The following is a 20,101-nucleotide window of genomic DNA, read 5'->3' on the forward strand; positions in this document are numbered from 1 at the left end:
CAGACCTTAAATCTCACGAGAGCATATTGTGAAATTGAATTCAATATGTGAATGCATGGACTGACATCAGGAAAGAAAAACATTTGAAAATTGCTGTTTGGCATCAAACCCAACTGGTTTACGAAAGAGACTGTATCACTGCTACTCGCCTGGTTGACCCTTGACTTCAGTGCAAATCCTCAATTATTGGGAATAAATATTACAGAAGTCGGGATTGGGCTTTAAATGTCCATGTCCATGTCATGGGCGGCACGGTGGCACAGTGGTTAGCACTGCTGCCTCACAGCGCCTGTAGACCCGGGTTCAATTCCCGACTCAGGCGACTGACTGTGTGGAGTTTGCATGTTCTCCCCGTGTCTGCGTGGGTTTCCTCCGGGTGCTCCGGTTTCCTCCCACAGTCCAAAGATGTGCGGGTCAGGTGAATTGGCCAAGCTAAATTGCCCGTAGTGTTAGGTAAGGGGTAATGTAGGGGTATGGGTGGGTTACGCTTCGGTGGGTCGGTGTGGACTTGTTGGGCCGAAGGGCCTGTTTCCACACTGTAAATCTAATCTAATCTAATCTAAAAAAACCTTTTAAAGTCAACTGACAACTCCTTGCAAAAATCCATTCTCTGACTTAGTGCTATTTCAGGCAGTGCCACACTATTTGGGGCAGAGGCAGCAGCAGATTGCATTCATTCTTAATATAACCTTTCACAGATTAAAAAGGAAGAAATCTTTGCATTTAATACACTTCTTCCCGCAGTCATGTTCTTAAATTACTTTATGCTGCCCATTCTGCCCACAGTACAAGGTAATTAATACCACTTAACAATTTATGATGGGTTTGTAAAAATGCAAACCCAACTAAATGAGTAGGTGGGAGATGAGTTATTCATCCAGTTACTGAATTAAGATATTTAATAACACGGCAGGAAATTCAACTAATATCATCTCAGTTCTGTCCAGAAAGAGGTTAATCCTAATGAAGCATGACAGCTATCATTATGTCTGAATTAGATTAGATTGCATTGGAATATTGAATTTCTGCTTTCATGTTTCACAGTCAGTTACTTGAATTAATAATGGTATTGTTAACATGGGCTTGCTTCTTGTTTGCTGAAAATGAAGTGTTAATAATCAAGCCTGGGTTTAAGCAGAATCTCCATGCTCTGACGGCTTATCAATGATTAGCTGAACTGTTTAGCAAGAACCCCCCTTCAGTGAGTGACACTGAAACTTTTCAGTTGGAAAGTTGTGTGTTCAAACTCCCCTTCACAGCCTGAAGTACATAATTCTTGTTGATGCTTCTGTGTGGAATTGAGAGTGTGCTGCATTGTCAGAGGTGCTTTCTTTTAGTCACAGTAAGTCACAGTGTTGGTCTTTTTACAAGGTTACTATGCCCTTGAGTGGGGTAATTGGCCCAGGCCCCAACTAGCCTGGGTTTGAAAGTTTTATTGGGGCTCTTTTAGTTTACCTATAACAGATAATGCCTCCGGCCTAAGGCTTTTAGGTCTTAAAAAAAGTATAATCAAAGGGGAGTGGTCAGCTAGCTGTGTGGCTAGCCTTTGTTTAGATTAGAATTTTTGATTCAGTTCAGCAGCAGTGTGTGTGAAGAAAGGTTGCTGGGGCAGATCCACCCGGGTACTCTCTCTCTCTCTAACTTCAAGCCTGTAAGCCCTTGTTTGTTTCATTTTTACTCTTTGTGCTAAGGGGTATGTATGTTGGGACTGTTGCAAGTATTTTTGGATCAGCATCATTTAGTTGGGATAACCTGTCGGGTTTTGAATAGGATAAGTTATCCGGTATTCTATTTTCTGTTCTTTGTGTTTGATTCTGTAATTTTGTAAATAAATTCTGTTTGTTTAAAACATGGCAATCAAATCAGCTAATTCACTCCAGGTATATCCGCTATACACTTTCCTAAACAAATGCAAAGTCACAGTCTGGGCTACCCACTTAAAAACGTTTTGGGTGTTTGGGCCTGGTCCATAACAGACTGGAGGCTCTTTGCGGGATTTAAACAATGAGTGGTGTTAGTGTCTTTATTCCAGTTGTTGATTTGGTTGGTTTAAACTGCGTTGGGATAGCAATGGCTCTTTCAGTCACCAAGAGTTTTCTGAGGATGTAAGAAGTGAGCTTAGGGGTTTTACAAAAGGTAGTTAAGGCCAAGTTGTGGTAATTAGCAGACAAACAAGAGTTGGAGCTTCCTCCTAATGTGAGGAAAGATGAGATGATTACAGCAATAGCTGAGCACTTAAATTTGCTGGAGGCACCACTGGGCTGCACAGTGGCACAGTAGTTAGCACTATTGCCTCAGTGCCAGAGACCTGGGTTCAATTCTCACCTAGGGCAACTCTCTGTGTGGAATTTGCACATTCTCCCCATGTCTGCGTGGGTTTCCTCCCACAGTCCAAAGATGTGCAGGTTAGGAATTGGCCATGCTAAATTGCCCAAAGTGTTAGGTGAAGGGGTAAATGTAGGGGAATGGGTCTGGGTTGGTTGCTGTTCGGAGGGTTGGTGTGGACCTGTTGGGCTGAAGGGCCTGTTTCCACACTGTAAGTAAGTAACCTAATCAGGATCTACAGGGATGGCAAAACTTTAGTTGCAAATGAAGCAGCTTGAGTTAGAGGTGAGAGATAAAGAAAGGGCAGCAGAAATGAAACAGTATGAATTATGATTAAAAGCAGGAGAGAAAGAAAATGAGAGAGAATTTGAACTTCAGAAAATGACACTTAGAAATGAATGTCAGCTTAAAAGGATGGAGATGAAGACTGAAGATAAGTGGGTCACATGAAATCACAGTGTTGGTGGGTTAGGGAAAAAAACAGATGTAGGAAAACAGGACAAGTCTGGGAGTTTTGTTGAATTGGTAATAGAAAACACAAAGGGAGCTAGAAAACTGCATCAGAGTGTGCAAGCTGATCAGAGTTGGTTAAGGAGGAAGTGCCAGATCTACTTAAAAAATATACTTGCAGGAGTAAAGTTTATTCACATAGGCTAGGAGTAGCAGGTAAAGAGGTAACAATATTAAGGGACACAGGATCTTCTCAGTCTTAATGCTGAAGGATGAGGAGCTATGTACTCCTGAAGGACTATTGCCAGAAAGGGTACGAACCACACCGGATTGCATGAAGCCTTTCAAGGTGGCTATTGATGCAAGTGATGTGGGTGTCAGTGCTGTGCTCCTGCAGGAAGATGATGAGAGGATAGTAAGACCCATCTGGTACTTCTCCAGGAAATTGAGCGTTCACCAGCAGAAATATTGGGCATATGAGAAAGAGACTTTGAGCTTGGTGTTAGCATTACAATATTTCAGTATTTATGTTCCCAGCTATGTATCTGAGACAGTCATATACACAGATCATAACCCATTGAAATTTGTGGAGAAATTAAAGGACAAAAATGCCAGACACTATGGATGGAGCCTGTTGTTGCAACCATTTAATTTGAAAATTGTGCATGTGGCAGGTCGAGAAAATGTGATTGCTGGTGCATTATCGACACTTGAAGGAGAGATGGAGGCGTTCAGTGGTGGGAGAACCACACACTGAATCAGAAAGTAGTTGTGTACGTTTTCATGCTTATAGTCAGTGAATATATATGTGTGTTTTAGGGTACTATCCATTATTTTTTGGGGCTTTGAAAAATTAAGCCACCTTTGGATATTGATGGTTAATTTTTTTTTGAAGGAGGGAGGTGCCACAGTGTTGTTCTTTTTACAAGGTTGCTATGCCCTTGAGTTGTTTCCAGAATAAGGGTAAAGGACCAGGCTCCAACTAGGCTGAGTTTGAAAGGTTTATTGGGACCCATTTTGTTTACCCATAACAGAAAATGCCTCTGGCCTAAGTCTTTCATGTCTTAAAAAAAACAGGTATAATCAAAGGGGAATGGCCAGCTAGCTGTGTGGATAACCTTTGTTTAGGTTAGAATTTTTGATTCAGTTCAGCAGCAGTGTGTGTGAAGAAAGGTTGCTGGGGCAGGTCCACCCGGGTACTCTCTCTCTAAATTCAAGCCCGTAAGCCCTTGTTTATTTCATTTTTACTCTTTGTGCTAAGGGGTGTGTATGTTGGGACTGTTGCAAGTATTTTTGGAACAGCATCATTAAGTTGGGATAGCCTGTCGGGTTTTGAATAGGATAAGTTATCCGGTATTCTATTTTCTGTAAATTCATTCTGTAATTTTGTAAATAAATTCTGTTTGTTTAAAACATGGCAGTCAAATCAGCTAATTCACTCCAGGAATATCCAAACAAAGAGTAAAGTTACAATAGGGCTACCTGCTTAAAAATGTTTGAGCCTTAAAAAGGGTTGGGCCTAATCCATAACAAGTATTAAACTGAGACCCCATTATGTGAATGCGAAATATTCCTTGACACTGTATGAAAAAGAACAGTGGAGTTATCCCATGTCCTGGTCAACATTTATCCCATCAACAGCATCAGTGAAATCAGTTATCTGTCATTTATTTTGTTGCTTCTTGGGATTGTGCTCTGTACAAATGGCTGTCTGATTTCTAATGAGACAATCGTAACACAGAAACAAAGGAAATCAGAGGAGTCATTGAAGCCTGCTCTGTTATTCAGTATGATCATGATTGATCATCTAATTCAATACCTTGTCCCTGATTTCACTCTATACCGTTTAAAGGTAAAGTCACTATAGTCCTATTGGACATAGGGCTGCTCTCTCATTAGAGAGACATGACTGGTGGTGGTTCAATCTGAGGGTCATCATGCCTCAGGTGAGGGGAGAGATTGAGAAGCACAGTCCTTCATGGTAACCTCAGCCAGTGAGGGGATTTAACACATGTTGTTGGTATCACTGCATCAGAAACCAGCTTGCAACCAACTGAGCTAACTGACCCTCATCCTTTTAGCCTTAAGAGCTATATCTGATTCCTTCTTGAAGATCTTCAATGTTTTGGCCTCAACTACTTGGGAGAAAATTCAATAGGCTGTGAAGGAATTTCTCTTAGTCTCAGTCCTAAATAGCCTATCCGGTATATTTAAATTGTGACTACTGGTTCTGGACTCCTGGTTATCGGAAAAATCCTTCCTGTGTTTACGCTGTCTAGTTCTGCGAGAATTTTGTAGATTTCTAAGAGACCTTCCCTCATTCTTGTAAACTTCAAATAATATGGTTCGTATCAATACAGCTACCATTCATATGTATTTCTGTCATCCTAGGAATCATTCTGATAAACCTTTGTTGCACTCTGTTTAGCTAGAACATCCTTCCTCAGATAAGCAGTTTAGAAGTTGTTCATTGGTTATGAACTATTTGGGAATTGAGGTTTTGAAAGATGCTATACAAGTGCACATCTGTTCTTCTTTGGCTATAATGATAGATCTAGATCTGATTCTCAGAACCACTTGACTTTGATGGGCTGTACCAAAGGGAAGCTACATTTGACCTTGGCTCCTCTGAGTTAGCGAGAGACTATCCTGTTAGGCTTTCAGTATTGTCAACAATCCAGTAGCTGAAAAATGTTTGTAGTCATTGGGTGGACACTGTATCATCATAGTTATGCTGCATCTTGTGGTCAGATATTTGCTGACATTTGCAGGTTAAGCTCACAAGTGAAGAAGTTGGCTGGACCACTTGGTTGAAAACCTCCAAAATATTGCGGTATCTATTGGAGTGGTGGTTGTGAGGAAAGTGTCCCAACATAGAGATCTATTGGAACAATTCACAAAGAAGAGGGAGTTTTCCTTGTTTCCTGGTACCGGACTTCCATCAGTCAATACCACCAAAACAGTTGGGCTGGACAACCTGCACTTCTCTTCCCTTCATCTTGCCTTCTCAGAAGACCATTCGGAGAAATCCTTCATGTCTTGTTTCCTGAGCAAGGTGTGTTAGTAAAGATCTCAGAGACATCTGCTTATGTTTGGTGACATTTGCCTTGATTTGATTTGGTTTGATTTGTTATTGTCACATGTACTGAGATATGGTGAAAAGTATTGTTTGACTTGCTGATCAGACAAATCATACCTTGCATAAGTACATCAGGGTAAAAGAACAGAGTGCAGAATAAAGTGTTACATCTGTAGAGAAACTGCAGGTAAAGACCAACTCTAATATATAAGAGGTCCGTTCGGAAGTCTGATAACAGTTTGGAGAAGGCGTTCTTAAATCTGTTGGTTTGTGTTTTCACACTTTTGTATCTTCTGCCAAATGGAAAACAGTGGAAGAGTTTGGAAAGGGTCTTTGATTATTTTGGCTACTTTTCCGAGGTAGTGGGAAGTATAGACGGAGTCAATGGATGGAAGGCTGGTTTTCATGATGGACAGGGCTGCATTCACAACTCTCTGTAATTTCTTTTGTGCCATAAGTTGCAGTATCAAGCCAGACTGGATTCTCCCTATGGTGCTTCTATAAAGTTGGTTAGAGCCATACAAAAACAGACCTTTCGGTCCAACATGTCTGCGCCGAATAGATATCCCAAACTGATCTAGTCGCATTTGCCAGCATTTGGCCCATACCCCTCTAAACCTTGCCCATTCATTTACCCATCCAGATGCCTTTTAAATTTTGTAATTGTACCTGCCTCCACCACCTTCTCTGGCAGCTCATTCCCTAAATGAACCACCCTCTGTATGAAAACGTTGCCCCTTTGGTCCCTCGTAAATCTTGCTGCTCTCACCTTAACTCTATATCCTGTATAAGATCACCCCTAAGTCTCTGGTGCTCCAGGGGAAAAAGTCCCCAGCCTATTCAGCTTCTCTGATAGTTCATAGAACATAGAACAAAGAACATAGAAAAATACAGCGCAGTACAGGCCCTTCGGCCCTCGATGTTGCGCCGACCGAAGCCTACCTAACCTACACTAGCCCAATAACCTCCATATGCTTATCCAATGCCCGCTTAAATGACCATAAAGAGGGAGAGTCCACCACTGTTACTGGCAGGGCATTCCATGAACTCACAACCCGCTGAGTAAAGAATCTACCCCTAACATCTGTCCTATACCTACCACCCCTTAATTTAAAGCTGTGTCCCCTAGTAACAGCTGACTCCATTAGCGGAAAAAGGTTCTCACTGTCAACCCTATCTAAACGCCTAATCAATTGTACACCTCTATCAAATCTCCCCTAAACCTTCTTTTCTCCAATGAGAACAGCCCCAAGTGTCTCAGCCTTTCCTCATACGATCTTCCTACCATGCCAGGCAACATCCTGGTAAACCTCCTCTGCACCCGTTCCAATGCCTCCATATCCTTCCTATAGTATGGCGACCAAAACTGCACACAATACTCCAGATGAGGCCGCACCAGAGTCTTATACAAATGCAACATGACCTCAGGACTCCGGAACTCAATTCCTCTACCAATAAAGCCCAGTACACCATATGCCTTCTTCATAGCACTCTGACTCCTCCCTCCCCTTCCTAGATGTCTCAGACTCCTCCCTCCCCTTCCTAGACCTTTCCATTTCTATCTCGGGCGACCGACTCAACACAGACATCTACTATAAACCGACTGACTCCCACAGCTACCTGGACTACACTTCCTCCCACCCTGCCCCCTGTAAAAACGCCATCCCATATTCCCGATTCCTTCGTCTCCGCCGCATCTGCTCCCAGGAGGACCAGTTCCAATACCGTACAGCCCAAATGGCCTCCTTCTTCAAGGACCGCAGATTCCCCCCTGACGTGATCGACGATGCCCTCCACCGCATCTCCTCCACTTCCCGCTCCTCTGCCCTTGAGCCCGCCCCTCCAAATGCCACCAAGACAGAACCTCACTGGTTCTCACCTACCACCCCACCAACCTCCGTATACAGCGTATCATCCGCCGTCATTTCCGCCACCTCCAAACGGACCCCACCACCAGGGATATATTTCCCTCCCCTCCCCTATCAGCGTTCCACAAAGACCACTCCCTTCGTGACTCCCTCGTCAGGTCCACACCCCCCACCAACCCACCTCCACTCCCGGCACCTACCCCTGCAACTGCAGGAAATGTAAAACTTGCGCCCACACTCCTCCCTTACTTCTCTCCAAGGCCCCAAGGGATCCTTCCATATCCGCCACAAATTCACCTGCACCTCCACACACATCGTCTATTGCATCCGCTGCACCCGATGTGGCCTCCTCTATATTGGGGGGAGACGGGCCGCCTACTTGCGGAACACTTCAGGGAACACCTCTGGGACGCCCGGACCAACCAACCCAACCACCCCGTGGCTCAACACTTTAACGCCCCCTCCCACTCCACCAAGGACATGCAGGTCCTTGGACTCCTCCATCGGCAGAACATAACAACATGACGGTTGGAGGAAGAGCGCCTCATCTTCCGCCTGGGAACCCTCCAACCACAAGGGATGATCTTAGATTTCTCCAGTTTCCTCATTTCCCCTCCCCCCACCTTGTCTCAGTCGATTTCCTCGAACTCAGCAACGCCCTCCTAACCTGCAATCTTCTTCCTGACCTCTCCGCCCCCAACCCACTCCAGCCTATCACCCTCACCTTGACCTCCTTCCACCTATCACATCTCCATCGCCCTTCCCCCAAGTCCCTCCTCCCTACCTTTTATCTTAGCCTGCCTGGCACACTCTCCTCATTCCTGATGAAGGGCTCTGGCCCGAAACGTCGAATTTCCTGTTCCTTGGATGTTGCCTGACCTGCTGTGCTTTAACCAGCAACACATTTTCTACTCAGCACCATCCTCATGACCTGTCCTACCTGCCAATCTCCCTTCCCACCTATCCGCTCCAACCTCCCCTCTGACCTATCACCTTCATCCCCACCTCCATCCACCCATTGTACTCTTTGCTACATTCTCCCCATCTCCACCTCCCTCCCATTTATCTCTCCACCCCGGAGGCTCCCTGCCTTCATTCCTGATAAAGGGCTTTTGCCGGAAACGTCGAATTCACTGTTCCTTGGATGCTGCCTGACCTGCTGTGCTTTAACCAGCATCACATTTTCAGCTCAACACTCTCCAGGACTCTACCATTAACTGTGTAAGTCCCATGGTGAAAGTGAGGGCTGCAGATGTTGGAGATTAGAATGGAGAGTGTGGTGCTGGAAAAGCACAGCAGGTCAGGCAGCATCCGAGGAGCAGGTAAATCGACGTTTTGGGCAAAAACCCTTCATCAGGAAGTCCTGCCCTGATTTGTCTCACCAAAATGCAAAGCCTCAAGTTTATCTAAATTAAATTTCATCTGACATTCTTTGGCCCATTGGCTCATCTGACCAAGGTCCCATACTTTGAGATAACCTTCTTCACCATCCACTACATGGCCAATTTTGGTGTCATTTGCAAACTGGCAAACATATGAACTATAAGTCAGAGCAGACATAGTGAATTTCCTTTGCCTTCTGAGAAAGTAGAGACTTTGGCATGCTTTCTTGACTGTAGCATCAATGGGAATGGACCAGGATAGTTCATTTGTGAAATTTACTCCTGGGAACTGGAGGCTTTCGACCCTCTCCACCTCAGCACATTGACACAGACAAGGGTGTGTCCTCCACTCCACTTCCCAGTCGATGCCTAGCTCCTTCGTTTTGCTGACATTGAAGGAAAGCAGTGACCATATATATCGGCAAGGAGGCTAAACCCAAGACTACAATTGTAGAGTCGCCCACCCGTCCACCTCCTCTAGCCTAGTTAATGAGGTAAGGTTCATTCTAAACTTCCTCTATTGAATATAAGTTTGCTATTGATTTTATAGCAACTTGAACTAAGCTTCCTACTTTAGCACTGAGTGCGTGTTCAGATAAGTCGGGTATGGATGCTAGGGCAGTTGCTTGCTCCACCTGCAGAATGTGGCAGGTGGGAGACATGGCACACGTCTCCATTGGCTAAATCTGTGGGAAGTGCACCCAACTCCAGCTCCTTGAAAACCATGTTAGGGCATTGGAGCTGGAGCTGGATGAACTACGGATTATTTGGGAGGCTGAGGGGGTAATTGAGAGGAGTTACCAGGAGTTGGTCACTCCTAAGGCTCAGGACAAGGATAAATGGGTTACAGTTAGGGGGAGAAAAGGGGACAGTCAGCAGTGCAGAGATCCCCTGTGGACATTCCCCTCAGCAATAAGTATACCGTTTTGGATACTGCTGGGGGGATGACCTACCAGAGGAAAGCCATAGCAGTCAGTTCTCTGGCACTGAACCTGACACTGTGGCAAAGAAGGGAAGGGGGCAAATAGTAAAGTACTCGTGGTCGGGGACTGGATAGTTAGGGGACTCGATTTTGTGGTCAGGATTGGGATTCCCGGAAGGTATGTTGCCTCCCTGGTGCCAGGGTCCAGGACATCTCCGATCGGGTGTATAAGGTTTTAAAAGGGGAGGGCGCACAGCTAGAAATCGTGTTATATATTGGCACTAATGATGTAGCCAGGAAAAGGATCGAAGATATAAAAAGTGATTTCAGGGAGTTAGGATGGAAGTTGCAAAGCAGGACAAACAGAGTAGTGTTCTCCAGTTTACTACCGGTGCCACGAGATAGCGACGTGAGGAACAGAGAGCAGGCGCAGCTTAATACGTGGCTGCGCAGCTGGTGTAGGAGGGAGGGCTTCAGATATGTAGATAATTGGGATGCCTTCTGGGGAAGGTGGGACCTGTATAAGGATGGGTTGCATCTGAACTGGAAGGGGACCAATGTCCTGGGTGGAAGGTTTGCTCAAGTAATTCGAGAGGATTTAAACTAGTATGGCAGGGGGGTGGGAACCTGAGCTGTATACTGGAGGTGAGGGTTGATGCAGATGAGGCAATAGCAAGAGGTAGACCATCTAGTGGGAAGGATTTTCCTGGGAAGGAACCAAGGGATCAGTTGAAGTGTGTTTGCTTTAACGCAAGGAGTATCAGGAATAAAAGTGATGAACTTAGAGCATGGATCAGTACCTGGTGCTATGATGTTGTGGCCATAACAGAGACATGGGTTTCTCACGGGCAGGAATGGTTGCTGGATGTTCCAGGGTTTAGAGCATTTAAAAAGAATAGGGAGGGGGGAAAAGAGGAGGGGTGTAGCACTACTAATCAGAGAGGGCATCACAGCTACAGAAGCTTCCATTGTCGAGGAAGATCTGCCTACCGAGTCAGTATGGGTGGAAATTAGGAACAGCAAGGGAGCAGTCACCTCGTTAGGGGTTTACTACAGGCCCTCCAGTATCAGCAGGGAGATGGAAGAAAGCATAGGTCGGCAGATTTTGGAAAAGTGTGGACGTAGTAGGGTTGTTGTAATGGGTGACTTTAACTTTCCCATTATTGATTGGAACCTCCTTCAAGCAGAAGATTTGAAAAGAGCTGTTTTTGTAAGGTGTGTTCAGAAGGGTTTTCTAACTCAGTAGATGACAGGCTGATGAGGGGAGAGGCCATTCTAGACTTAGTGCTCGGAAACGAGCCAGGGCAGGTTTCAGATCTTGTGGTGGGAGAGCATTTTGGTGATAGTGACCACAACTGCCTCACATTCTACATAGCTATGGAGAAGGAGAGGATGAGGCAAAATGGGAGGATATTTAATTGGGGAAGAGGAAACTATGATGCGATTAGACATGAGTTAGGAAGCATGGATTGGGAGCAATTGTTCCATGGTAAAGGCACTGTAGACATGTGGAGACTGTTTAAGGAACAGTTATTGCAAGTGATGAATAAATATGTCCCTCTGAGACAGGCAAGAAGTGGTAAGATAAAGGAACCTTGGATACGAGAGTGGTGGAGCTTGTCGTCAAAAGGAAAAAGGTAGCTTACATAAAGTGGAGGAAGCTAGGGTCAAGCTCAGCTCTAGAGGATTACAGGCAAGCAAGGAAGGAGCTCAAAAATGGTCTGAGGAGAGCCAGGAGGGGGCACGAGAAAGGCTTGGCAGAACGGATTAGGGAGAACACAAAGGCATTTTACACTTATGTGAGGAATAAGAGAATGGTCAAAGAAATAGTAGGGCTGATCAGGGATAGCATAGGGAATTTGTGTGTGGAATCTGAGGAGGTACGGGAAGCCCTAAATGAGTTCTTTGCTTCTGTCTTTACGAAAGAAATGAACTTTGTAGTGAATGAAACCTTTGAAGAGCAGGTGTGCATGTTGAAATGGATAGAGATAGAGGAAACTGATGTGCTGACAATTTTGTCAAACATTAAGATTGACAAGTAGCCAGGCCCGGACCAGATTTGTCCTCGGCAGCTTTGGGAAACGAGAAATGCAATTGCTTCACCACTTGCGAAGGTTTTTTCATCCTCGCTCTCCACTGGAGTCGTACTTGAGGACTGGAGAGAGGCAAATGTAATTCCTCTCTTCAAGGAAGGAAATAGGGAAAGCCCTGGCAATTACAGACTAGTCAGTCTCACGTCTGTCGTCTGCAAGGTGTTAGAAAGGATTCTGAGGGATAGGATTTATGACCATCTGGAAGAGCATGGCTTGATTAAATGCAGTCAACACGGCTTTGTGAGGGGCAGGTCATGCCTCACAAACCTTATCGAGTTCTTTGAGGATGTGACTAGAAAAGTTGATGAGGGTGGAGCTGTGGATGTGGTGTCTATGGACTTCAGCAAGGCATTTGATAAGGTTCCCCATGGTAGGCTCATTCAGAAGGAGAGGAGGAATGGGATTCAGGGGAACATAGCTGTCTGGATACAGAATTGGTTGGCCAACAAAAGACAGCGAGTGGTAGTAGAAGGAAAATATTCTGCCTGGAAGTCTGTGGTGAGTGGTGTTCCACAGGGCTCTGTCCTTGGGCCTCTATTGTTTGTAATGTTTATTAATGACTTGGATGTGGGGATTGAAGGATGGGTCAGCAAGTTTGCAGATGACACAAAGGTTGGAGGTGTTGTTGACAGTACAGAGGGCTGTTGTAGGCTGCAGCAGGATATTGACAGGATGCAGAGATGGGCTGAGAGGTGGCAGATGGAGTTCAACCTGGATAAATGCAAGGTGATGCATTTTGGAAGGTCGAATTTGAAAGCTGAGTACAGGATTAAGCATTGGATTCTTGGCAGTGTGGAGGAACAGAGGGATCTTGGTGTGCAGGTACATAGATCCCTTAAAGTGGACAGGGTTGTTAAGAAAGCATATGGTGTTTTGGCTTTCATTAACAGGGGGATTGAGTTTAAGAGTCATGAGATCTTGTTGCAGCTCTATAAAACTTTGGTTAGACTGCACTTGGAATACTGCATCCAGTTCTAGTCGTCCTATTATAAGAAAGATGTGGATGCTTTGGAGAGGGTTCAGAATGCTGCCTGGACTGGAGGGCTTATCTTATGAGGAGAGGTTGACTGAGCTTGGACTTTTTTCATTGGAGAAAAGGAGGAGAAGTGGGGATCTAATTGAGGTATACAAGATAATGAGAGGCATAAATAGAGTCGATAGCCAGAGACTATTTTCCAGGGCAGAAATGATTAACATGAGGGGTCATAGTTTTAAGCTGGTTGGAGGAAAGTATAGAGGGGATGTCAGAGGCGGGTTCTTTAAACAGAGAGTTGTGAGAGCATGGAATACGTTGCCAGCAGCAGTTGTAGAGGCAGGGTCATTGGGGACATTTAAGAGACTCCTGGACATGCATATGGTCACAGAAATTTGAGGGTGCATACATGAGGATCAGTGGTTGGCACAACATCGTGGGCTGAAGGGCCTGTTCTGTGCTGTACTGTAAAAAAAATTGTTGTCTTTACACCATGATACGAAGCTGGCTGTCTCTTTCCTGTACTCTGTCTCAACACTGTTTCAGTTCAGACCCGCAACGGTGGTGCCATCAGCAATTTTGTAAATGGAGTTAGAGCTGAATTGCCAGAATGTCAGATTGACAGCATTCTGAAGATTCAACACTTTCTTTATGCCTTCAAAAACTATGACTTATTTAACAGATGAATACTGTTTTCTCCAAAGTGAATCTGTGTGAAGAGAAATCAGTATTTTTTTCTTTTTAAATCCAGTATTAATGAGTGTGCATTCTTTGCATGTGTTTTGGATATTTAGAGAGGTAAGCACTGATATTTTCATGTTACAAACTAAGTGTGTTAAATAGTTTTACAGCGTCATTGAATAACTTTTCTTTACTAATAAATGAATAATTTTGTGCTTAGTTGATGGATCTTATAAAGAAAGTATATCAGAAACTGGGTAAAACAATCAAATTTATATTGTGACCTCTGAAGACTGAGTCTAGAGAGAGAGAGAGAGAGTGACACTGTATTCCCCTATCTCAGTTACAACAAATGCAATGATGATATCATACTTGCATGGTCTGAATGATGTTGTCCTGTTCAGTTATCAAAGGCCATTCAGCCTTGATGTCCACACGAACCATCTAAACAGCATCCCACCCAAACCCAAACCCTGTAAACCTGCATTTCCCATGGCCAATCCACCTAATTTGCACATTCTGGGATACTATGGGCAATTTAGCATGGCTACTTCATCTAGCCTGCTCTTCCCTGCACACTACAGGACAATTCACCTAATCTGCACATCTTTGGACCGTGGGAGAAACCAGGGCACTTGGAGGAAACCAACGCAGACACAGGGAGAATGTGCAAACTCCATACTGACAGTCACCCAAGTCTGGAATTGAACCAGGGTCCCTTGCTCTGTGAGGCAGCGATGTTAACCACTGCACCAATGTACAGTGTATTAGAGCTATGTAAGCTAGCAGCTATAAGTTGGAAAAGCCTTATGAATCAGAATTGGATTTATTACATAGTGATTACACACAGCATAGAAACTGATCATTTGACGAGCAGTTCTATGCCAGTTTTAAATTCCACATAATTCCCTGAGTACGCTTCTTTCACCAATATATCATCTATTCCAGTCTCTCTCTTGCTTTTCTAGTTTCACCTTTAACATATCTGTGCTATTTGGCTCATTTATTCCTTGTAGTGGCAAGTACCAAATTAATGGCTCATATTTATGACCTCACATTTAGCAATTAAACCAGTATGTGCGCTCCATTTTCTTTATATTTGTTTTCTTCTTGCTTCCTTTAATTATTTCTTAAGAATATCCAGGGAGCATACAGACCAGGAAAATTTGTTGACTGGATTGCCAGTGGACAGTGAAGTGAAATCTGTGTGTATATCCATTTGTTGTACTGACAAAGCTAGCAATCTATGATTGGTATCATTTATGGAAGAGGTGGCAACATTAATTCTTCCCAGCGATAACAGAGCGGCCTCTTGCAAGTTTTTTGATAGATCCGTTCAGAATCAGTGAAGAGGAGCTCAAAGGTTACAGGCAGTTGGGAAAGTCAGTGAGACAGAGTCAGAAACAGACTCCATGTTCAGAGTGCTTCAGTTAGCTGTCCTGCTGAGAAGGCAATTGAACTACTCAGAGGAATGTGTAGAGCACTTGGGTGGCTCTGTGCTGTTAGAACACAAACATTTCTAGGAATTTAATATATGAAGATTGGAGTCAGGACTCAGAATTCCTGGAAAGCTGAGAAAGTGGCTGTGTTCAATGTTGCTTAGAGTTGGGGGTATTGAAAAGCTCTCAAGTTAAATTTGCTTAATGTAACTGAGGAAGATCAGAGCTTGGACAGAAATCCAGGGCCAGGATTGGCTCATTATAGTTGGCTGTCATTGAAGAGCTGGAGTTCTGTTTGTGAATGAGTATTGGAGTACAGACCCAGGAATGGAATGTCATTGATCAGAACAGAAATAATTGCAGGACAGTCTATGATGTAGTGGTGCTTGGAGGGGCTTTCAAAGCCAGATTGGCAAAATGAACAATTGTAATCCGTTGTGAGATTCCATGAGATTATTCTGAGGATGGGTTATTCGACCTGAAATGTTAACTTAGATTTCTCCCTACACATGCTGCCAGACCTGCTGAGCTTTTCCAGCAATTTAAATTTTTGCCTGTGGATCATCCACTCCAACATTATTATCTGGGGGAATTGTGGAATCTGTTGGGTCTGTTTTGATTTAGTGTTTGATTTGAGCTGTTGGGAGTGATTCAATCATTAACTAATGTTAATTTTGAGCATTAGAATATAAATTATTCATGCATTGTAGATTTCATTACTGTTCCAATGTTGGAGAGTAAAGTTTAATGTCATTTGCTTAAAACTGTGAAATCTTATGGCTTACGTCATTGGAGTCTACAGCACAGAAAATGCCCATCAAATCTGATGGTTAATTTAACTAAGTACCGGACCTCTTAACTAGTCTATTTAGTCATAGAGATGTACAGCACGGAAACAAACCCTTCGGTCCAACTTGTCCATGCCGACCAGATATCCCAACCTAATCTAGTCCAACCTGCCAGCACTTGGCCCATATCCATCCAAACCCTTCCTATTTATATACCCATCCAGATGCCTTTTAAATGTTGCAATTGTACCAGCCTCCACCACTTCCTCTGGCAGCTCATTCCATGCATGCACCACCCTCTGCATGAAAAAGTTGCCCCTTAGGTCCCTTTTATATCTTTCCCCTCTCACTCTAAACTCATGCCCTCTATTTCTGGACTCCCCCACCCCAGGGAAAAGACTTTGTCTATTTAACCTATCCATATCCCTCATGTTTTTTGAGAAATAAAAGTTATAGGCCTCTAGCTAGATCACAGCATGCCATCTGGTCTGGGATTATCATAATGGCCAAAGGCAGGAATGTCATATTTCTGACCTGCAGATAGATTACAGGATTGCTGATGGCTGATGTATATGAACATAAAAATATTACATTTTTTTAAATAATGTCTGTTTTGACTAAAAGGACTTGAGTGGCTGCATATATGGTTTAACAGTAAATGATTTGAGTGTGATTTATAGGAAAAATGCAATTATCCTGGGCCTCAGGGAGGGTTGTGCTTCCTCTTGTCCCCACAGTCCTCTGAGATATGTGCATTCCTTATAATTCTTTTGTGTGTCCCTGATTTTAATCATTCCTTCATTGGTGGCCAAGTTGCCTACATCTTTGTGCTCCCTACATCTCTCTGCCTCTCTGCCTTCCATCTTGTTTATCGTGCTCAAACAAAGGCCCCTAATCCCCAAATGTTTCACTCCCTTCTTTTAAAGTTCAGCTGAGCACTTTAGGTATCAGTTGGAAGCCAATGTTTCTTTAGGACTCCACACAACATTAAATCCCAGGTATTTCTGTGCTATAAAACTCTAATACCAGTGGTCTGGTCTCTGATATTGTAGTGTGCTGGTGTTTGTAGAATTGTTGTATACTTACACAATTCTCAATTTAAAATGCCTTAAATTGAGAAGATCAGTAGGATTTTTCAGGTTTGGAAGCGTCCTGTAGAGTCAAAGGTTTCACATTAGCGCACAGCCAGCTCCCTGTTTAATTTAAAAAGCATAAATGTGCAATTCACAGTGGTGTCTTGGTAATCCAACAGTATTAATACAAAGCAAGTTCTACAACATTTAATGAGAGGTGACTATGGTTAAAGTTTTTATATTATTATGTATAAAGTAATCAAGCTACAAGATTTCTTTAGTAAATTCATTTAACTTTATCACTCCTTCTTAAGTGACTTGTTTTCTTTGGTTTTGTTCAGGTTATTTCTTTCTAAAGTGCCTGCAATCATGAATAAATAATAAGCTGCAACAATCCAACTCAGAACAGTAGGGTTGATCTTATGAATATTAAAAGAGCTCGAGAGATTGATCCAACATCAATTATCTGTTGCTCACCTAATAGCGCAGGTAACATTCATGCATCAACCACCTCATCATCTCCCAAACTGCATGAAATCTTAATATATGAAAGATGCTAATGTTATTTTCAGATATTCTGGCCCCTTCCCAATTCCATGCAGCAAATGTGCTGATGGGAGCCTACTAAGAACTTATGGAGAGTTTGGATAACTTCATCAGTTGACCTTCATTAAGGTTATCAGATGAGCTTGACTTGCTTAATGATTGGATCTTCAGAAGTTTGGTTGAAATGTTTGAGATGATTTCTTATTGTGAAAGAGGTTTTGTATTTTCCTTTCTTGTAGAAGTTATTTCTTTTTGTGTTTATTGCATTCATCACTGCCAGCTGCTGGAATGTGCTTGAGAAGGATGAAGTTTTGTTTCACCAGTTACCTATTTTAAATAACCTTCACTTTCCTCATGTGAAAAAGAGAGAGAGTCTTCTGTTGAAAACACATTATCGCTTCTCAGTGACTTTTTGTTCCTGCAATTGTAGACTTGTCCGTAGAATATGGAGATTGTTATGTGGTCAGCTGGGTGCACCACATAGAATATGTGAACCCCAATTGAGGCTGTTAATCTGGTCCAAACAGGCTCTGGTTGACAGATAAAAAAATGTGTCAACTCTGACGAGGCTGTGGCAGAGTCAAGGATTCTCCATGTGTAAATAAAGGGTGACATGTGACGGGATACCAGCTTCTGTGGGGTATTCCAGTGTGATGAGAGTAAAACATATTCCTGAAGATGTTCCTCATTGCAACTGTCATCTTTGAGTTGGGGTAAGCATTTCTGACATTATGCCATTATCTGCGAACCTTGACTCATTCGTCTTTGCAATCGAAGGTTGGGCCCGGTATGTGGAAAGAATGCGTTATTTTCTTCCGGGCAAACGACATTGGGGCAGATGAAAAGCAACAAGTAATTTCCTGACAACTTGTGAATCTACTAAATCTAAGCTGGTTAAAAACAAGGGCAATTTATTACTTTCCCTGAGGCACCAGATACTAAAACATTTAAAAAGTTGACAGATTTAGTTAAGGAATATTATGACCCCAAGCCTCCTCCAACTCTGAGATGCTAAGATTTTTACTTGGCAATACGAGAACCAAGGCAATCCGTTTTGGAAGTTTTAACATGACTGGCAGAGGCATGTGACTTTGGTTTAACCCTTAATGAGATGCTGAGAGACTGCTCTCTATGTAGATTAATGATGTAAAGATGCAAAAGCACCTGCTACCTGAAGCCCAACTAGACTACAACTGGCTTTATCACTGGAAAATGTGGTAAGTGGAGCATATGAGTTGCAGGGTATTCTGATGGAAGTGAACACCCTTACCAGGCCGACTGAGCTTGGGAAACACCGCTTGAGTGAATTGAAGGGAATTACATAGCCTCACTCGGGGCATATCCTGAACAGAGGGACTCTAGGACAGCTGACAGCAAAACCCCAAAACAAAACCAAATCTCAACCAAACTGTTAAAATTTTCTGGCAAACCATTGGAGTTCTGTCGGTATGTGGACTTGAGACAGCAAAGGAGTCTCACTAGACCGAAATTGAATAAGAAAACTCAGGAGAGTATCCAGGAGGGGACACATCCTGCAAAGTCCATCTACGTTTGGTTTGGAACAGTTAAATTGCTCAGCAACATCTAAATCAGAACCAATCAAAATAAATGTCTAGTCAAATGGTCATCTGGTTCTTATGGAAGTCTAATGTCGATGCAGCTGTTTTCACAATCGTACTACCAGTCTTTAACAAAATTCATTCTGGACTTCACCCCTTATGTTTGCACAAGACCGCAGCTAGACTGAAAACCTATATCAAGGATCCTTTATGGATTAAGGGTTCAACTTTGATTCCAATCTCTTATGAGAAGCAGCTGATTCAGTTACCACTGATTGTAGTATAATGCTAAGGCCCAAGCTTGATGGAGTGAAATTGGTTGAGAGAGATTCTCCTTGATTGACACAACATTTTTGATTAGAAAATGGTTGCCTCAATGAAGTCCTAATTAAATCCTGAAGGTCTTTCAGAAAGATCCAGGCAGTATCAAAGGGGCTAAGGCCACCTTTCATGTTGATCAGGAAACAATTCCACATTTCTGCAAGGCTCCCCAGTGCCATTTGCCTATTGGCAAGAGAAAAGGCAGAAATCAGAAGGTTGGAAAGCAAAGGAATTATCAAACCAGGGAGGTTTGCGGAATGGGCAGCATTGGTTGTACTGATTTTGAAGCCTGATGGGTCGGTTTGTCTTTGTGGGGATTTTAAACTTTTTGCGGCTGGATAAATCCACAATCCATCGCACAGAGGATTTTATACATAAAGCTAATGGGGGGGGCTGTTCTTTACGAAGTTGGAGATGAGCCATGAGTACTTGCGAAAGCAGTAAAATGAGCCTTCCCAGAAGTATTCTACAATTAATACCCATAAGGGTTTGTCCAATGTACGAGACTGTCTCTTGGGGTGTTGTCAACCTGTGCAGTTTTTCAGCAACGATGGAGAACATTTTGCACGGTTTACCCCAGGTCGCCATTAATCGAGATGATA

The 20,101-nt window shown here is 43.3% G+C and overlaps 1 protein-coding gene across 1 annotated transcript in view; it reads left to right on the forward strand.

Annotated features, from left to right (window-relative positions):
• Positions 1 to 20,101, forward strand: part of LOC132822058 (MICOS complex subunit mic25-like) — a 544,468-nt gene that overhangs the window by 162,350 nt on the left and 362,017 nt on the right. The gene's annotated exons all lie outside the window — the stretch shown is intronic.

Source organism: Hemiscyllium ocellatum, chromosome 14, assembly GCF_020745735.1.
Source record: "Hemiscyllium ocellatum isolate sHemOce1 chromosome 14, sHemOce1.pat.X.cur, whole genome shotgun sequence".
NCBI lineage: Eukaryota > Metazoa > Chordata > Chondrichthyes > Orectolobiformes > Hemiscylliidae > Hemiscyllium > Hemiscyllium ocellatum.